This window comes from Felis catus, chromosome B1, assembly GCF_018350175.1.
Source record: "Felis catus isolate Fca126 chromosome B1, F.catus_Fca126_mat1.0, whole genome shotgun sequence".
In the NCBI taxonomy this organism is placed as follows: Eukaryota; Metazoa; Chordata; class Mammalia; order Carnivora; family Felidae; genus Felis; species Felis catus.
Window position 1 is genome coordinate 180,263,290 of NC_058371.1, and position 15,652 is coordinate 180,278,941.

The 15,652-nt window shown below is 36.2% G+C and overlaps 1 long non-coding RNA gene across 2 annotated transcripts in view; it reads left to right on the top strand.

Annotated features, from left to right (window-relative positions):
- LOC123385092 overlaps positions 1 to 10,904 on the top strand; it is a 202,907-nt gene extending 192,003 nt beyond the window's left edge. For both annotated transcript variants that reach the window (XR_006597156.1, XR_006597157.1), the window contains exons 2-3: positions 6,920 to 7,121; positions 10,644 to 10,904. This is a non-coding gene — a long non-coding RNA (uncharacterized LOC123385092). The remainder of the gene's footprint in view (positions 1 to 6,919; positions 7,122 to 10,643) is intronic.
- The last annotated feature ends 4,748 nt before the right edge of the window (positions 10,905 to 15,652 follow it).

Consider the following 15,652-nt stretch of genomic DNA (forward strand, 5'->3'; position numbering starts at 1 on the left):
AGTCTATGCAGACTTCCAATTTTGTGCGTGTGATTTAGGCTTAGAAGGTTGTACATTTCAAGAACTGTATCAATTCCAAGTTTTCAGTTTGTTGGGGTATAATTATTGGTAGTAGTCTCATGATTATTTGCATTGTGATGATATCAATTATGCTTTCTCTTTCATTTCTGATTTTATTTGTTTGAGTCCTCTGTTTTTCTTGATGAATCTGGCTAGAGGTTTATCATTATTTTAGTACTTATTTCCATTGATTTGGGGCTTTGCTTCATTTTCTTTTTTTTCAAGTTCCCTTAGGTGTAAAGTTAGATAGGTTGTTTGAGATTTTCTTGTTTTTTGAAGGTGCCTGTGATACTATGAATTTCTATTTTAGAACAGATTTTGCCACATCTCAATGATTTTGGACCATTGTGTTTTATTTTCATTTGTCTCAAGGTATTTGTTAGTTCCTCGTTGATTTTTCATAGTCTCATTGGCTGTTTAGCTTTCACGTTTGTTTTTTTTTTCCCCAATATTCTTCTCATAATTAAGTTCTAGTTTCATACCATTGTGCTCAGAAGATATGCTTCATATTATTTCAGCTATCTTGAATATTGACACATGTTTTATAGCCTAACATGTAATCTATCCCGGAGAATATTCTGTGCGCACTTGAGGAGAATGTGTATTCTGCTGGTTTGGGATAGGATGATCTCTCTCTATCTTTTAAAGCCATTTGGTCTAATGTGTTGTTTAAGGCCAATGTTTCCTTATTGATTTTCTGTCGGATGTTCTATCCATTGATGTAAGTGGAGTATTAAATTCCCTTTCTATAACTGTATTACTGTCAACTTTTCCCTTTATATCTGTTAATGTATTCTCTAAATGTTTAGTTGCTCCTATACTGGGAACATAATGTATGTAACTGTTATATATATTTTTTAATTGACCCTTTTATCATTATACAATATTCCTTTTTGTCTTTTGTCACAGTCTTTGTTTTTAAAATCTGTGTTGTCAATATTGTTACCTCATCTTTCTTTTGGTTTGCAACCCTTCACCTTCGGTCTTTGTCTTTAGATTCAAAATGAGTCTCTTGTAGACAGTATATAGATGTGTCTTTATTTTTTATCCACTATGCTACCTTAGGTCTGTTTATTGCAGCATCCAGTACATTTACATTTAAAGTAACTATTGATAGGTATGCACTTATTGCCATTTTCTTAACTGTTTTCTGGTTATTTCTTTCTTGTTCTCTTGTTCTCTTTCTCCTTCCCTTGTGATTTGCTGAATTTCTTTGTGCTATATTTAGGTTCCTTACTCTGTATTGTTTCTCTATTGTAAATTTTTGTTTGTTGTTACCATCAGATTCATATATATATTGATCCTATATATGTAGCAGTCTATTTTAAATTGATAGTCACTTAAGTTTGAACACATTCAAAGGCACTGCATTTGTACTCCCCTTTTAGGTTTTTGATGTCCTATTTTAAATCTTTTTTTGTGTAACCCTTAACTACTTATTTCTATTATAGTTTATTTTTACAATTTTTGTCTTTTAAACTTCATATTATGTGTTTAAGTTACTGACCCACTGCCTTTACTGTATATTTGCCTTTGCTGGTGAGTTTTTTTTTTTTTCCTTTGATATAGTTTCTTATTTCTATTTATGGATTTTTCTGGTTAAAAAAAAGACTCTGTGACCTTTATTGTAAGGGTTCTTTAGTAGTGATAAACTTCTTTAGTTTTTGCTGATATGAGGAAATCTTTGTTTCTTCAATACTGACTGATAATCTTGCCAGGAAGAGTATTCTTCATTGTAAGTTTTTCCCTTTCAGTGCTTTGGACATGTTTTGCCACTCCTTTCTGGCCTGCAAAGTTTGTTCTGAAAAATCAGCTGAAGTCTTATGGGGTTTCACTTATATGGGACTATTTGTTTTTATCTTGTTGCCTGTAAGATTCTCTCTTTATCTTTATTTTTTTTTCCATTTTAATTATAATATATCATGATGGGGATCTCCTTGGGTTCATCTTATTGGGAATTCTCCGTTTCCTAGATCTAGATGTCTGGGTTTTTGTTTGTTTGTTTGTTTTGTTTTGTTTTGTTTCCCAGGTTAGGGAATTTTTCAGTCCTTATTTCTTCAGATAAGTTTTATGCCAATTTCAACCCCTTTGTCATTCTGGGGTCTCTGTAATATCAGTGTTAGTATAGTTGATGTTGTCTCAGAGGTCCATTAAACTACCTTCACTTTATGATTCACTTTTCTTTTTGCTGTTCTATTGGGTGATTTCTGTCCTCAGATTGCTGATTTTTCCTCTCCATTATCTAATCTGTTGACTCATTTTAGTGAATTTTTTAAATTTCAGTTATTGTGTTCTTCTTATATTATTTTTCTTATATTTCTGTTTTTTTTCCTTATATTTCTGTTTATTGAAGCTACACTGTAGCTACACTACATTCTTCTCCCAAGTTTGGTGAGCATCTTTATGACCCTTTAAGCTGTTTATTGGGTACATTACTTACCTTCATTTCATTAGTCTACCCCTCCACCCCAACCTCCACTGGGATTGCATCTTATTCTTTCATTTGCAACATATTTCTGTCTCTCATTTTGTTTGGCTTTCTGTGCTTGTTTTTTTGTTTGTTTTGTTTTTGTTTTGTTTATTTTAAGAGAGAGCACATGGGAGGGCAGAGAGAGGGGGGGGGAGAGAAAATCCCAAGCAGGCTCTGCAGTGTCAGCACAGAGTCCAATGCAGGGCTTGAAATCACAAACTGTGAGATCATGACCTAAGCCAAAATCAAGAGTCCAATGCTTAACCCACTGAGTCACCTAGGCACCCTTTCTGTGCTTGTTTTTATGAATTAAGCAGAACTTCTACGTCTCTCAATCTTGAAGGAGTAGCCCTGTTTAGGGGCATCTCCTGTGTGGATTGCACGGGTCTGTTCTCTGAGGCTGGCTGAGGCTGGAGTGGTCCTAGGGCATACTGCATCATGGCCACTCTGGTAAGACAGCTGGATCTGAAGCAGATGCAGCTTGTGGAGTCCTGAGGAATGCTGGGGCCACCCTGCAAGTCACTGGCTCTGGTATAGTTGCCACCTTGGTGGGACTGCTGGAGCTGGAGCAAGAACTGGCCAAGGGGTGCCAGTGTGCTCTGTGCTTGGCCATTCTATTGGAATAGCTAGACATGAGGTGGGCATGGGCCAAGGAGGTCTTGGGGTCCACATCAGCAGGGTCACCTTGGTAGGACAGCTGAATTATTTCAGGCTGGGTAGGGAGTCTTGGGACATCATACTCTAGTGACACTTGGCAGAACAGCTGGTTCTGTAGCAGGAATTGGGAAGGGTTGCACCACATTGGGTCTGCCCTGGTGGGATGGCTAGAGCTGGAGAGGGCATGAGCCAGGGGGTCCCAGGGAATGCCATGTATAGTTTGCCTTGGCAAGATGGCTTGGTCAGGTTCAGGTTCAAAGGATTCTGGAATGCACTGTGTCAGAATCACCTTAGGGGAAAGCTGGGCTATGGGCCTGGGTCCCACAAAGGTGGCCCTAGCAGGCTGGCTAGATTGCCTGGACAGTACTTACACCCACACTATTTAATTGGGCAGGGAACCTCAAAAACTGTGCTCACTAGCATCTCCAATGCCAGAGAGAGTACCAGCAGTTTCTCTCCTGTTTGACAGATACTCTAAGGTAAGCAAATGGTTTCCCTTCACTTATAGACTAGTTTCCCTTTAAACTCCTGTTTGTTTTGTTTTTTTTTTTTTTCAAAAGAAAGGTGGGCAAGTTTGTGTTTGGGCCTCTCAGTTTTAACCCTCAGTTTTGTGGGCAGTGTTCCTATTACAGAATCTATATTCCCTAACCTTTTCTACATGCTCCCTCTATCATTTATTATGCAGAAGCTGTTCAATTAGCACCAAGTTCTTTTTCAGAGGATATTGTTATTACATTTGTTTGTGTCTGAGGAACGAGGTAAATTTAAGGTCACCCATATTGCACTGCTCTCCTCACTGTAGGTTGTCTTGAATTTAGCAGGAACACCTAGAAAAAGAAACAGGAACATTCATCTATTCCAAATAACAACAATAAATTCAACAAAAAAGTCAAAAGGGGCACCTGGGGGGGCTCAGTCGGTTGAGCATCTGATTTCTGATTCTGATCTCCCAGTTGGTGACATGGAGCTCCACATTGGGCTCTGAACTGAAAGCATGGAGTCTGCTTGGGATTCTCTTTCTACTCTCCTTACCGCCCCTCCCCAGCTCATAACACATACTCTCTCTCTCTCTCCCTCTCTCTCTCAAAATAAATAAATAAACATTAATTTTTTTTTAAATCAAGACACTTTATGAAATACTTAATCATAAATTTAACAAGAAAGACAGAAAACATATATGAAAAAAAGTGAGAGCACATGATTGAGACAAAACAACATTATTGAGATAAAGAAATGCCATTTCATTTTCTTAGACAGGAAGGAATAATGTCATAAAATATAAAATATCTTCAAATAAGTATATGCATTTAGTATAATTAATCTAATCTCTAATGCTTTCTAAACCTACTTATTGACAACTTCTTCAGATGTTCTTCATTAGAAGGTAAACTAGAAAGTGTCAAGACTGTAACCTAAAATAGAAAATTCTATTTATTTTCTATTGAGTTATCCACAAAGTCACGCAAACATTCACATTTCTTGAACTTCTGCTGAGTCCTTGAACTTTAGGGTGATTTTGTGAAGAGTATTCATATAGTACATCATAAATTATTTGCTTGAGCATATTTTATTTTGTATTCTTTTTGGAAAAAAATAGTAAAATAAGGGACGAAACATGATGGGTTTCCACATTACTGAAAACATCGTTACTTGCCATGTAGTCTCTTATAAACTGACCAAACATAGATTTCATTTTCTAAGCTATTTTTTCAAAGAGATATATGAAGTTTTAATCTAATATTTAAGTTTAATATTCAGAGCAATGATTTAAATGAGGAAGCCAAAGCAATAGTATAAGGCAAAAGAATCTGCAGATTTCTGTGAGCCACGTTTCTTTCTTTCTTTTTTTTTTCTTAATGTTTATGTATTTATTTTGAGAGAGACAGAGAGTGTGAGCAGGGGAGGGACAGAGAGAGAGAGGTAGAAAGAGAAACCTAAGCAGGCTCTCTACTGTCACCGACTGGGGGCTCAATCTCACAAACGGTGAGAACATAACCTGGTCAAATCAAGAGTCAGATGCTTAACTGACTGAGCCACCCAGGCGCCCCAAGCCTGTTTGTATTTAGAAAAGTATAATTCCTAAATCTCGCATATGGTTCATTTAATGCTTTAGTGATTTTTGGCAGAAATACAGATAGCTTATTTAATAAGAGGCAATATTTTGCCCCCAAAATGCCTCAAATTGCAATGACAATGTAATTTGCATATAAAATGCTTAAGGACTAAAATTAGAACTAAATTCGAATTATACAATTTACAATTAAATTATACATTTCACAATTAGAATTAAAACTCCCTGAGGCAGGTAGCACAACCGTACACATTTCAGTATATGCTGAATTTGCTATATGCTAAAATAGTATATGCTAAATTAGTATATGCTAAATATGCTATATTTCTAATCATACGACACAAATTTTGTCAGGATATATTTGTCGATTGTTACACATATGCTTTACATACACACACTTCCAACAAAATTCTTTTCATTGAGTTTCATACTTCCTTCCTGAAAGAAAAAATAATTGCTGATATCTGGATAGCTATATATTCCTCCCCTATTTTCTAGCCCTGTGCTAGTGACATGGTGATATGGGTTCTTTTGGTCCATGGGTTCTCAGTAGAAGGTATTCATCGCTAAAGTATAGGGTATCAAGTGCATTGTGCCATTTTTTCACTTATTGTAATGCAAAAGGAGGCTCATATAAAATTATCAGATAGTAGAGGCTCTATCAGCCCGTGTCTGTAAATGGCAATGTGCACAGAGGGATTTCCTTTTAATTTGATCAGCATTAGCTATATGCCATGAGCTACAAATTTTTTTTTATGTTAAATGACTAACATTCTGTGGTTGTTTTCTAACTGCGGTTTAACATACGTTTCTTAACTAATACTCCTCAAGTCTTCGTGTCAGACAAAATAGAATGAATGATCTTGCCATAAAAATAATGTTGATGTAAACACATTTGTTCCTCTTGCTCCACTGACATTTTGTGATACATTCTTTTATTCTTGACCTCAAATAATTACAACTTGATTTATAGTTTTCTTTTGTTAGGAAAATGTTATCTTTTTTTAAAAGAATTTCTTTTATTCATCAAATATTTATTGAGTAAATATTTGGATGAAATATTTATGGGAATGACACAAGCTGAATTAAAAACAAACATTTGCCCTTAAGGAGATGAGTGTATAGCAGCGCGCACGCACACACACACACACACAAATGCACACAAAATGCTATGACCCAAGTTTGAATTTGATTAATACCATAACAGATTCTCAAAGTAAAGAGTTCCATCACTGGGGACATTTTAAAAGTGGCATATAGCTACAAAGTTAATATACATAGCCATCATATATAAATTTCAAGCAATTTTTGGTCTCAGGTCATGATCTCATGGTTCGTGAGTTCAAGCCCTGCGTCGTCTCTGTGCTGACAGCTCAGAGCCTGGAGCCTGCTTCGGATTCTGTGTCTCCTTTTCTCCATACCTTCCCCGCTTATGCTCTCTCTCTTTCTCAAAGAATAAATAAACAGAAAAGAGAAAGAAAGAAAGAAAGAGAGAGAGAGAGAGAGAGAGAGAGAGAAAGAGAGAAAGAGAGAAAGAAAGAAAGAAAGAAAGAAAGAAAGAAAGAAAGAAAGAAAGAAAGAAAGATAGATAGATAGATTTCAAGAAATTCTTTACCATAGTTCCCAATAATGTCCATATATTATCTTTTCTTCTTTTCCAGACAATTCCATTTAAGTAGTCACCTGTCCAAAAGGCTGTGAGTACCAGAGATCAAATGATGGAGGAGGATGGCAGAGCTATTTCTTATGACAGAGCCTGTCCTCAGCAAGTGTGTCCAGAAGAACATGCACATAGAATTGATTCTTTTTATTTGAATGACATTCCTTGGGGCACAAACTATGGACTCCTTGTAATGTTCAACCGTAAGTGCTTTAGCTCACTGGACACAATGAGAGGTTGCTTTTCTCCCCAAACTTTTAACAAATTTTAATAGAATGATCAGAAGTTAAACTCTAAACAAAGACTTTCAATAGGAGATTTATAGACTTGCATGACAACTCTCTCTCTCTCTCTGTAGATAATGGAAAAAAAATCTGTAGATATTCAGCATATATTTCACAGAATAGACACTCATGTTTTGCTTAAACATTGTAGAAAATTGCCATGATTTATTTACATTGTGAAGTTAAGTGTTACCCCAAATTTAATGCCATTATTTCTGGGAGTCTCCTATAGATTAATATTTTTCAAAACCTCTCAACAATTAATTTTCCTCCCAAACTAAATACCATAGTTCTGAAAGGGTTATGCAATTGACAAGTGGTAAAAGTGATGAAATTTAGGAACACATTCTTGGAATGACCCAATTTGGTTCTGTAGAATGGCCTAGAAGGTGGAGTGAAATGAAAATCTATATTGAAACATTACAGTCTAGCCTCAACTAAGGAAGATGACCAGATGTAAGGCAGGGAGATGGAAGAAAAGAGCTGAGAAAACCAAATATTAATACCAACAGCCTTAGATGCTGCATTTCACAGGTTTTAAACAAGAAAAATACTGAAATAATTCTCACTGAACAAAATAAATATGCTTCCAAAGGGTGTTTAATATGATATGGGATAATAAAGTTGAGACCTTCCCCATCTCACTCTACTCTTTAATTCCCATACTCTTGTTAACAAATAGTTGACTCCATTAAAAGCTGTGTAATAGAGAAGACACAAGACATGACCGTTCCGCTGGCAAAGGGGAAGCGCACAGGCATAAGCAAGTGAAGGTACATCCTAAGTGCACTTATCTAAGAAAAAAGATTAAGATTTGCAGTGAGCATAACTTTAAATGATCTAAATGTCAATAGGAGCCCAAAGATTAGGTAGAGATGGAAAGAGATTGGAGATGGAAAGAGATGGAAGCAGAGATTATAGAAATTTGAAAAAGATGAAAGGGAGCTGGCAGAAAAAAATATATATATATATGACAAAGGTGGGGACGAAGATGGTGGGGTAGAAAGATTCTGAACTCACCTTCCAAGGATACACCAAAATCTACAATTGCATATACAACAACTATCTTTGCGAACAAACTGAAGACTAGCAGAACAGGTATTATACAACAAAGGATATAATGAAAAGCAACATCAAGATGGGAGCATACACATGGTCTAATCTGGATTTATACCTTCGTGGTGGCAAACTCACAAACAGGTGGGGGTATCACAACTGAAGAGTCCCTTCCCGAGGAACATGGGGTGTGAGCCCCCTATTGGGCATTCTTATCCTGGGGACCTACACTGGAAAGATGAGCACCCATACCATTTGGATTTCAAAACCGGTGAAACTTATGCCAGGAGAGCCATAAGGCAAGAGGCACTGAGTCTCTGTTCTTATGGGGCACATGCACAAACGCGCTCCATGTCTCAGCATAAAGGCAGCCATTTGCAAAGCACCTGGGTTACACATGGAAGAGATCTGCTGACCAATTCTAGGGTATGTCAAGGGAAGGATTCCGTTGCAACGTTCTCCAGGGATGCAAGTGCTGGCATGCACCATTTTATGTTCACTTAGTTTCTCCATAGCTGCCCTGGAACTAGCAGATACCGTTGCTGGCCCTCTCCACCTACTGTGGTAGAAACACGTGCCCAGCGCTGGTGTTTCTTTGTGAATTCCACATTAGCAACCTACCTGGCCTGACCTAGAACCTCTTCTAAGTACCCATATGCTCCCCCATGTTCAGTGGGAGTCCTTGGCCAACCCCAGTGCCCCCACCAAGGGTTCCCACACCGGATGCCAGCCCCTTATACTGGAGTGCCAGCAACAGTTAACAGCCAGGTCTCAGTCAGCCATGCTAAGGGCAACTCTATATAAAAAGCATCCATAGTGGTTGTGGCCTGGCTTTTACATATAACTATCCTTGGGGGCAGCTCCATACCAGTGAGTCTATGCCAGTTGTGATCCAGCCACAACAGGAGGGTATAGATAGCCTACCCAGGGATACCCCTGGGGAACCTAGGTGATGAGGGGTTACTGGAACCCACAGGACACTTTCTGCTTAAAGCCACTCCTTCAAGAAAGGGAGATGTAATTGACCTATTACATAGCAACAGATAATTAGCAAAATGAAGAGATAAGGGAATATGTTTCAATCAAAAGAACAAGAGAAATTCTCAGAGAAATAACTGAACAAAATGGAGCTAAGCAATCCACCAAATAAAGAGTTCAAAGTAATGGCCATAAAGGTGCTCACAAAACTCAGAAGAATGGAGACGCGCAAGAACTTCGAAGAGATATAAAAGATACATAATTAAAAAAAGAACTCAGACCTGAAGAACGCATTAACTAAAGTAAAAATGGGCTAAAAGGAAGCGATAGCAGAGTACACACAGCAGGACAAATCAGTGATCTGGAAGACTGTAGAGAAAGTCACTCGGCCAAAACAGCAAGAAGAAAAAAAATAAATAAATTGAAGATCATTTAAGGGACCTCTGAGACAAGATCAAGCATACTAACATTTGCCTTATATGGGTCCCAGAAGGCAAAGACAGACAGAAAGGGATAGAAAATAGCAAAACTTTTCTAACTTGGTGAGGAAAGCAGACAACCAAGTCTAGAGACAGAGAATCTCAAGTAGGGAAAACCTAGAGAGACCCACACAAGGAAACATTATAATCAAAGTGTCAATATTTAAAGATAAAGAGTGAATCTTCTTAAAAAATAAATTAAAAAAAACCTTCCAGTATAATTAACATATGATGTTAAATTAGTTTCAGGTGTATAATATAGTGACTTGACAATTCTGTATATTACTCAGCGCTCATCAAGGTAAGTGTTCTCTTAATTTCCTTCACTTATTTGACCCATCCCCCCACCAATCTCCCCTCTGGTAACGATCTGTTTGTTCTTTGTAGATGAGAGTCTATATTTTTGTTTGTCTCCTTTTCCCTTTGTTCACTTGTTTTGTTACTTAAATTCCACACATGAGTGAAGTCAGATGGTATTTGTCTTTCTCTGACTTATTTCACTTAGGATTACATTCTCTAGATCCATCCATGTTGTTGCAAATGACAAGACTTCATTCTTTTTTGTGGTTGAATGATATTTCCTATATCATATGACATAGTATATATATATATATATATATATATATATATATATATATAGTTTCCATAATTTGGCTATTGTTAACAATGTGGGCGAATATATCCTTGCATTAGTGTTTTCCTATTCTTTGGGTAAAGATCAAATAGTGAAATTACAGGATTGTATGGTAGTTCTATTTTTATTTTTTTGAGGAAGCTTCATACTGTTTTCCAGTGGCTGTACCGGTTTGCATTCCCAACCACAGTACATAAGGTTTTGTGTGTGTGTGTGTGTGTGTGTGTGTGTGTGTGTGTGTGTGTGTTTGCCTACATCCTCATCAACACTTATTTCTTGTGTTTTTGATTTTAGCCATTCTGACATGTGTGGGATGATACAGCTCATTATGGATTTGATTTGCATTTCCTTGATGATGAATGGTGTTGAGAATCTTTCCACATGTCTCCTGGCAATCTGGATGTCTTCTGTGGAGAAATGTATGTTCATATCTTGTGCCCATCTTAATAGGATTATTTGTTTGGGGGGCATTGAGTTGTAGAAGTTCTCTACGTATTTTGGAAACTAACCCTTTATCAGATATGTCATTTGTAAATATCTTCTCACATTCAGTAGGTTGTCTGTTAGTTATGTTGATAGTTTCCTTTGCTGTGCAACAGGTTTTTTTTTTTTTTTTTTTTTTTTTTTTTTTTTTTTTTTGATGTTGTCCCAATTGTTTTTGCTTTTGCTTCCCTTGCTTCAGGAGACATATCTAGAAAAATGTTATGGCCGATGTCAGAGAAATGTTACTGCCTGTGTTCTTTTCTAGGATTTTTATGATTTCAGGTATGACATTTAGTTATTTAATCCATTTTGAATTTATTTTTGTGTATGATGTAAGAAAGTGGTCTAGTTTAATTTTTTTGTGTGTAGCTGTCCAGTTTTCCCAACATCATTTGTTGAAGACATTTTTTCCCACTGTATATTCTTGCCTTCTTTGTTGGAGATTAATTGAGCATATAAGTGTGGGTTTATTTCTGGAATTTCTATTTTGTTCCATTGATCTATTTGTCCACTTCTGTGTCAGTACCCTACTGTTCTTATTATTACAGCATTGTATTATAACTTGGACTCTGGAATTGCAATACCTCCAGTTTTTTCTTCTTCAAGATTTCTTTGTCTATTTGAGGTCTTTTGTGGTTTCATACAAACATTAGGATTGCTTATTCTAGTTCTGTGAAAAATGCTGTTGATGTTTTGATAGGGATTTCATAAAATGTATAGGTTGCTTTGGGTAAGAGGGATATTTTAACATCATTTGGTCTTTCAACTCATGAGTGTGAAATCTTTCCATTGATATCATCTTCTATTTCTTTCATCAATGTTTTATAGTTTTCAGAGTACAGGTCTTACACCTCTTTGGTTAAATTTATTTTTAGGAAGTTTATTATTTTTGGTACAATTATAAATGGGTTTGCTTTCTTAATTTTTTTCTGCTACTTCTTTATTAGTGTACAGAAAGACAACAGATTTCTCTATATTGATTTTGTATCCTGTAACATTATTGAGTTCATATAATAGTTCTAAAAGTTTTTTGGTGGAACCTTTGGGCTTTAGTATATCATCTTCAAAGAGTGACAGTTTTAAGTCTTCCTTACCAATTTGGATGCCTTTTGGTTTTGTTGTCTGATTGCTGTGTTTAGAACTTTCAATACTATGTTGAATAAAAGTGGTGAGAGTGAATATCTTTGTCTTCTTCCTGACCTTAGGGAAAAAAATCTCAATTTTTCCCCCATTGAGAACTATGTTATAGCTGTGAGTTTTTCATATGTGGCCTTTATTCTGTTGAGGTATGTTCCCTCTAAACCTGTTTTCTTGTGCACCTGGGTGGCTCAGTCGGTTGAGCGTCCGACTTTGGCTCAGGTCATGATCTCATCATTGGTGAATTCAAGCCCCACATTGGGCTCTGTGCTGACACCTCAGAGCGTGGAGCCAGCTTCAGATTCTCTGTCTCCCTCTCTCTGTCTCTGCTCCTCCCCTGCTCATATTCTGTCTCTCTCTCTCTCTCTCTCTCTCAACAAAAATAAATAAATAAAAATAAACCTACTTTGTTGAGGTTTTTTTTCTTATTGTTTTTTTTTAATTTTTTTTTCAATGTTTATTTGTTTTTGGGACAGAGAGAGACAGAGCATGAACGGGGGAGGGGCAGAGAGAGAGGGAGACACAGAATCGGAAACAGGCTCCAGGCTCTGAGCCATCAGCCCAGAGCCTGACGCGGGGCTCGAACTCACGGACCACGAGATCGTGACCTGGCTGAAGTCCGACGCTTAACCGACTGTGCCACCCAGGCGCCCCTTTTTTTTTCTTATTGTGAATGCATATGGTACTTTGTCAAATACTTTTTTTCTGACAATATTGGATTGATCACATAGTTTTGCTTTTATATTACATCAAAAAGAGAGGATAAAATTTCAAAAACTCAAAATCTCATAAGAATGTAATTATTCAATAGCTAGTAAAAACTTAACTATAAAAGAGCAATGATAATTAGCTTATTTTTGATAAGAGATATGGAATATGGTTGATTTTAAAGAGGAACAACATAAACAAATTGTGGTTTCTGAAGAAGATAGGGACTAAAGAGGACATGATGGTTTGGGCATATTGGAATGAAAATGTGTTTCTCAATTAAAAAAATTAAATTAGAGTTGGTTAATAACTACAGAGTTCTCAAGAGAAAAGCACTCAGGAACTGTATACAAGGCTAAACTTACTTCAGTTTTAAGGCAACAAACAATTCTTAGTTATGCTAGAACTTCAGGAATAGCACATATTTGAGGTCCTTAGCAAAATATAGCAAATATTCAGTCAAAAAATTATAGAAAGCAGGGATGGAGAAACAAGATGTGGACTTTTGCATCTCTTTTAAAAATCAGCATACTTACTAAACTATTTCAAAATGTTTATAAATTATAAATGCTATAAACCTTGTCTTATAAAAATAATTCAATTAAACAATGGGAGATAAGGAATGGGAGTTGTCATGAACTCTCAACATGGTAGCTTCCTCATGGTTTACAGAGTAGAGTCAATAAAGTGTTAGGAATTTCCTTTCTTTAAATTTTTTTAATGTTTTTATTTATTTTTGAGATGGAGAGTGAGCAGGGGAGGGGCAGAGAGAGAGCGTGAGCAGGGAGGGGCAGAGAAAGGGGGACACAGAATCTGAAGCAGGCTCCAGGCTCTGAGCTGTCAGCACAGAGCCTGACGCAAGGCTCGAACTCCCAGACCGTGAGATCATGACCTGAGCTGAAGTCGGATGCTTAACTGACTGAGCTACCCAGGCACTCCAAGTGTTAGGAATTATTAAGTTATTATAAATTATCAAATTATTAAAATATCTCTAACCTTAAAATTATTCATATTTATTAAGTTTAGTATCATTTTCCAAGCCTATACTATTTATAAAAATATTATCTGAGTTTCAGTAATTTCCTTCATTTCTGTTTCAAAACTTAAAAGAAATTAAATTTAATACCTAAGAAATTAAAATAGCATTGAAATATTTTCAATCTATCCATTGAAGTTGGAGCTAAACTATCTTTTTTAAAACTAATTTATTTAAATTCAAGCCTGTTAGTTAACATACAGCATAATATTGGTTTCAGGAGTAGAACCCAGTCATTCATCACTTACATATAACACCCAGGGCTCATCCCAAAAAATGCCCTCCTTAATGTCCATCACCTTTTTAGCCCATTCCCCACCTACCTTCCTTCCAGCAATTCTCAGTGTGTCCTCTGTATTTAAGAGTCTCTTATGGTTTGCCTCTCTTAAAACAGTTAAGTAAGATTCCAGCTGAAAATAACAGAAAACCTGACTTCTGATATTATAAACATATGTTTATTTCTCTATCATAATAAAATGTTGGGAGGTAGGAAGCTGCTGGACCCATGGCTAAATGATGTCATCGCCAATGTCTATGCACAGATTTTCTCACTATGTTTGTGACAACAACATGTTTGTGTATACCAAGCAAGAAGGGGGGAAATGAACAAGGGGGGGGGGTGTCATCAGATGTGTACTTGTATTTCATAGGCCACCCCTGACTCAAGAGAGTCTGCACAGGTGACTCATAGATTTCCCAATATAATTTACAGTAGGTACAAATAAAACATATTGAGTGATTTGAATTATGTTTCTATTATATATTTCTTTTTCACTTATTCATAGATGAATTTCAGAAGTCAAGTGCAATAGATTTTTGCTGTGGATAATATACAGGGGATTTTTTTTAATTTTAAAATTTAAAAATGAGAAACAGGTATTACCGAAGGCACATTTCTGTCTACCCATATAGCTAAAATCAATGAAAACATTTATTAAATACATAACATCATTTTACCTAAAGTCACATAGTTTAACACAAGTCATAATACAAGACATAAGAAATATTAAATGTATAGTGACAAGGACAGATATGCCAAACATATTGTCATGTAATAATTTTTTTAAAAAATACTTGAGAAATTGTTTTTTTAATTTCAGATACCATGTTCAAAATCATTTCCCCTGAGAATTTGTAGGAATTTCCGTAGCAGCATTCTTAGCCTCTAAGAAGAAATGACACAACATCAGTTTTGAGGCTCCAGCAATATCATCCATTACACTTCCATTTTGCAAACTTTTCTCAGCATGTCCCTCTACAACACCTCTTGCTAGTCATATATTGTCTTGGCTGAGTGGCATTTATAATATTTTCACAACAAGAAATTGTTTTTGATGGTCATTTTTCAATCATGCTCTTACACTCAGTATTGCTGTCCGTGCCGTTTGGCTCAAACAATTACTGACTGACCATTTGCAGGTGGCAGGTCAAACACTGTCACATTCCATAGTATAGCAAATCCTCCTTTAGTTATTATAGCAGCATTGTTTTAGAGAAGAAAAGGCTTTTTCTTTAAAGCATGGCTACTCTTCCTTCCATTTTTGACTTTTGAGTAAATTATGTCTACTATGATTAAATCTGTTGAGAAATTCTATTGGATTTTGCAGCCATATATATATTAAAAAAATAACGCAAGGGGGTGAAGGAAAGAGAAGACAAAAGAAACAAACCACAGAGTCTCTTAATGATAGAGAACAGAGTTGATGGAGAGAGGTGAAGGGGAGATGGGCATTAAGGAGGGCACTTGTGATGAGCACTAGGTGTTATATTCTCCTGAATATAATTGAATTTTCCTGAAACCAATACTACACTGTGTGTTAACTTCTATTTAAATTTTAAAAAATAACCAAATGAAATTGGCACAATCACAGTTTTTGAATATTAAATAAGTGTATTTGCTTAAATTATTAAAATGTAACTTGAATATTTGAGATGATTG